The 5,567-nt window shown below is 40.6% G+C and overlaps 1 pseudogene; it reads right to left on the bottom strand.

Moving 5' to 3' along the window:
• Positions 1-3,735: 3,735 nt before the first annotated feature.
• On the bottom strand, positions 3,736-5,234 carry LOC148921254 (uncharacterized; annotated as a pseudogene).
• Positions 5,235-5,567: the final 333 nt, after the last annotated feature.

Below are 5,567 nucleotides of genomic sequence, written 5' to 3'. Positions count from 1 at the left end.
TCCTTTACTCTGTTCACCCTCTCTTATATTTATAAGAAATATTTTTCTAGAGTAGGGTAATTCATTTAATAATGGGCGGCAAAAATTCTCAAAAGATCTCTCATTTTTAAATACAAAGAAAAAGGGATTTTATCAATTCTTGCAGATAAGCTCTCAATAGTCGTTGTTCAGATCACTCCCTGTATTTCTTTGAAAGGAAACCTAACCTTTTTTTCAATTTAACTGCCCCCTTACTGTGATGGTTAGTTTGATTTTCCAGTTTGAACCACTCCCTACTTCCTGCTTATCTCTTCGAAGGATCACCTTTTTCGTGAGAAAGGATTCTGATCTTTTAACCCCAGAGTTTCCAGAGAAACTTTCTTGCTAATGACCTACTTTTATTAAATTCCCAATCACTTCCTCTATGATAATTGAATTTGTTGACTTTTTCAAGTCAGGAGATCACGTGGGTTTGTCTCCAACTTTTGGGCATTCCTTTTCTTTAATCATGCCAGGTCGAGGTGTGGGTTTTTGGAGTCATGGGCTGATTTTCCCTTTTTTGAAGCCCGATGTCATTTGTCATGTTTTGACAATTCTGGGCTAGGGACTTCTTGGGCTTTTTTATTCCTATTTGCAAAGTCTTGATTTGGGCCCTCAATTATAATTTGAGTCCATACTGCCTGGGTCTGATTTTGCCTCGTCCTTTGGGCCTGTGGTCTTGGCCCAATTTTCAAAGGAACACAGGTGGTTTGCCAAAAATCGACATGGGTTTTTTATTTCCATATACTGGGTGTACCAAATTAGGCCCAAACAATGCCCCCTAAGTCTGAATCATTTTTTGAACAGCGATTTCATGCAACTTTAAATGACTTAGCCATTAATTTGCGCTCCAGTTTCTTCATTTTAGCCCGTCGCCACATCTACCTACCGAGTTAGAGTTCGTGGAAATTGTTCAGTTACTAGCTCATTACTAGCTAGTCATCATTAGGCATCGTATCGTCCTCTTCTTCCCTGGTTTTCAAGCCTTTTTAAAAGAAATCAAACTCAAAGTTCCTGTTCATTCGAAAACCTAGTTTTTTCATACCTCGAGTTTTTCAGAATTCCCACTCTTTTCTTCGACCAGACCCTGCCTTCCTTGCTATTTTCCTTTGTTCCACTCAAAACTTCTGAACATGGCTTCTCCAAAAACTCATGCTCAGTCTTCCTCTTCTATTCCTCCTGCCTTCATTACTGGGGCTGAAGTGGATGGATTGACAAGCTCCTTCCGCGGTATAGAGCTCATTGGAAAAGGGCTGGCATCTATGATGCCATTCTTATCGCTCCAAGCAATCCATCAACAGGATGAGAATCGCTTGTTGTCGCCTGTGTTTACTGGAATTTTGCCAAGTAACATTTTCAATTTTCGTGTGGGCCCATGGCTCAGACTCTGCTGGATATGGTTCAGGATCTTTGGGTTGAGGCCCCATGGAAGTCTTGTGGATGTAGGTGATTACGATAGGAAAAAGAACCAGGAGAAACTAGCCAAGCCTTTCACCATCTCTGCAGCCCTTATCAACCAAAACTGCTCCTTTTCCAATTACTTGAGAAAGTTCAGTGCTTGAGAAGGACAAGGATCAGCAAAGCACATGCTATTCCTTCTATATCTTGGCTAAACAGATTTGTCTTCCCAAATCGCTCCTTGGTAGTTCTGCTCAAATAAAGGCCTCTGCGTAAGCGCTTCATAATCACACTGACGTAGGGCTTGGGCCTCGATTCAGCTCATCTATTTAAGAATTTGCACACCACCACCTAGAGAATGCTCTGAACTTGCGCCTAAGCGCATTCGGATTATCCAGATTGGCTGCGCTTGTACTTCCCGAGTTACGGTTTCGGACATATACGCTTGAAGACCAAGTTACGGCTCTTCCTCTAATGTCGGCGAGGTGCCAGCGCTTAATCGAGAAGTACGATGTTTTGAGCCTTTGTACTAAAAGATCTGCGCAGCTCGGTGGCGGTGGTGATTAGAAGAACTTATCCTTGGTTCTAGCACGGATCGGCTCTTTGAGAAGGAGCTAGAAGAGGAAGCGGCGAATGACTTCAGGAAGAAGTTCATGAGTGTCATCTGCCAAGAGATCTGCCCCATGGGGTGGGAAGCCTCAAATTATCATTTGGGGGCGAAGTCTACCATCCCAACCTGCGCTTAGACAACTTGATCGCCTGGCTCATTCCACTCAAATCCTACAGGAGCTGTAATCGGGCCACTTCCGGAGAGATGTAGATGATGCTGGAAGTGCACAAGGATCTAGGTGTTGAGTAAGTAAGATCAACAACAACGCAGACGCTCTCTATCTAGCCTAGGGAGTCTAATTCCTGCATTCTGCCGTGTTTGACGTTTGGTGGAAGGCTAGATTTCAAGGGCTTCTGCTGCGCGCCTAAAACCCTTTTGATTCTTTGGGATTCCTAGGTTGTTCATGCAAGAGAGGAAATTCATGGATTCATGGTGCAGACATTTAAAGATATTAACGCACAAATCATAGAAGGTAGATTCCTGATTCTGTCTGTATTTTGCTTATTTTGCCCTTGTGATGATATCTAACATTCGTTTTGTCTACAACAGATCCTTCCCTGACAAGGAATATAAGTGGACAACTTGTCCAGGTTGGAGAGGTGATTGGTAAGTTCTCTAACATTCTGTTCCTTCTATTATTTTCCTGCTGGATTGACTTCTAACTTTGTCCGTTTCTTGTGCAGTCACTTCTATCATTACTGCCGGAGATTGGAGCTCCCTTATGAAGATGAGGATGATGAAACTCTAGTAGAGCAACCAACTATTGAGGCCACTCCTTCTTCCAGAAGGAAGAGGAAAGAAACTGCTCCTGCTCGGACGGGCTGCCCGACCTAAAGTTTTGGTAAGATTTTGACATTTCCAACCGTATCCTTGAATTTGTTCTGTTTTGCCCTTTTTCTAACCTCCATTCCCCTATTCTATGCAGCTAAAAGTCCTCCTCCTCCTACCAGGTCAAAAAGGCTTAGAAAGAGGACTGGAGTTGAATCTGATGAGACAGAAGAACCTGCAGATTGTTCCAACTGAGACTTTTAAGCGATAATGAGCTGCGAGAGGCTTTGAGAAGTGTTGAGCACGAGAAGGGACAACAAGAAGAAGAAGATGTCCCTCTAAAAAAGAAGGGAAAGGAGCCTGAAGAAGGGGTGAGACCCTTTTACTTGCTGTGTGAATTTTTGTATTGGTCCTTTCTTTTATCTGACTTCTGTCCATCTTTTAATTTAAAAGTATGCTAAGTCAGTTCTTAACAATGAGAAAATTATAATTGAACTCATGAAAAGATAATAGCACTTAACATCAATCAAAATAAAAGGATATGAAAATATTGAACAACCATAAATAAAAGAATTTAGCAATTCGTACCGTATATTGGATTAAAGAACAATTCACAAACTTACTCAAAGAACATTCCCTTTAGCCTTAGCTAGAGTTCTAGGGGTGCCCTTGCCAAATAAGTTGATGGGTGATTTATAGTAGTCAATGAGGTGAGTGGGAAGTTAATACATTCGTGGTGGGTGATGAAGGGTTTAACTGAGGTATTAATTGGATTAAACATGTTGATGGTGGAGAGTTAGTGGAAAAGAAATAACGGTGAGGTAAGTGGGCGTTAAATGGCTATGAATGACATGAAATCGGCTCTTAAGCTTCAACAATTTTGTCTTCTCTTCTCCCTTTTTACTTCTCTTTATAATCACAATAATCCCACAATCAATTCTTCAATAAAATCCACCAGCAATTCTCTTCACACCTAGCTTGAACTTGGACAAATGTATGTCTTTATCTTTTGGCTTTCCAAATTCCTACAGAAGATAAATTCACCTAATAAGTTCACCAAATTAATATAAAAAATTCATAAATCCAGTTGGTGAGAATAGAATGTAACAACAAGTGAAATTATATTTATTAAGCCAAAATTGTATCATAAAGTCTCCAAAATAATATTCACCGGTAAGTTATAGTGTATCTGAGAACACAACATCTTCATTGTAATTTGTTGAGTAAATAGACTTATTTTCTAAAAACACCATATTTTACCAGCAAATTTGGATGATCTCTCCAGCCGGATTGTAGGTCTTTGAAAACGGGTCATACCTAGGTTGATTTTGGCCTTGATAACCTATGGCATTGGCACTTTCCCATCCCCCATTCTCTATTAATTGAGGACATTGATTAGTGGGGTGTCCATGCATAGAGCACACGCTACAAGTGTCACTTTGTACTTTGGATCCTTCAACAACCTGCAAAATAAGAGTAGAGAGATTAGCCATTTGAGATTGAAGTTCCGAAATAGCACTTACCTCATTAACTGGACTTGGCCGTGTATGATCTCTCCCTCCAACTCCTTCAGTATTGTTGTGCATTCAAAGCTCGGTTTGCTATTAAGATCTTCGCAGCAAGCTCGGTGTTTTGTCAACCAAAGCACCTCCCACTGAAGCATCAAGCATTTGTCTCTCCAGTGGAAGTAGTCCTTCATAGAAATATTGAATTAAAAGCTCTTCCTTCATTTGATGTTGTGGGCAAGATGCAACTAACGTCTTAAAACGCTCATAGTACCTTGGAAAGGATTCTCCCGAGCCTTATTGAATTCCACTAATTTTCTTCCTCAAAAGAATGACTCTTAAAGTTGGGAAGAATTTCTCTAAGAATGATTTCTTCATACTTTCCCAAGAAGTAACGGTTCCAAGTGCTAGTTCATAGAGCCAATCTTTAACCTTCTCCATAAGAGAGAATGGGAAGGCTTTCATCTTCAAAATATTTCCATCCACGTTAATGGGTGTCATACTTGAACATACTACTTCAAATTCCTTCAAATGCTTGTTTGGATCTTCCATGGACAACCCATGGTATTTGGGAATGTGATGTAGCAAACTCGACTTCAATTCAAACTCATCGGTCTTACCTGCAGCTGCCCTAGGGTATTGAATGCACAGAGGGACTGCAGTGTCAATCCAGAGGCTGAAAGTTCCTTGATTGTTCGACTATCTACAGCCATATCTTGTTCCTCTTCCAAGTCCGTTTCAGCTTCATATTCAGGTTCGAACTAGAACTAGAGGGATTGAGTTCTGCTGCTCCCCTTCCTTGTCAAAGTTCGTTCGAAATCGTCGTCAAAGTACAATATGTGTGCACGAGCAGGGTGTGAACTTCGAGTCATAAACTAGTACCTAAAACAAAGAAAACAAAACAAAACAAAATCAGAAACACAAGAAAAACGAAAACAAACGGAAGATTAGCAATTTTTCTAATCCCGGCAACGGCGCCAAAATTTGGCGTGGGAAATAACTAACGCACAAATTAAACCCTATAAATCATGCAATCGTAGTACGAGTAAGTAGGGATCGTTCTATTTCGGGGATTAGAAGGGATGCTAATCAACACAAATTAAACTTATTAAACTGGAAACTAAGTTAAGGGAACAATGATTGTGGGGAATTCTGACGTTTTAGACTAAAGTAAGATTGACAGCAGCAAACAACTAAGTTGTGAATGAAATATGGATTAAGGGATAGCTAGAGGATTCTTCTCCACACATGGAACATATGCACACAAA

Source organism: Prunus mume, linkage group LG1 (assembly GCF_029339155.1).
Source record: "Prunus mume cultivar Tortuosa linkage group LG1, ASM2933915v1, whole genome shotgun sequence".
NCBI lineage: Eukaryota > Viridiplantae > Streptophyta > Magnoliopsida > Rosales > Rosaceae > Prunus > Prunus mume.
The sequence above is the reverse complement of the archived record's forward strand: the minus strand, read 5'-3'. Positions and strand labels throughout refer to the sequence as shown.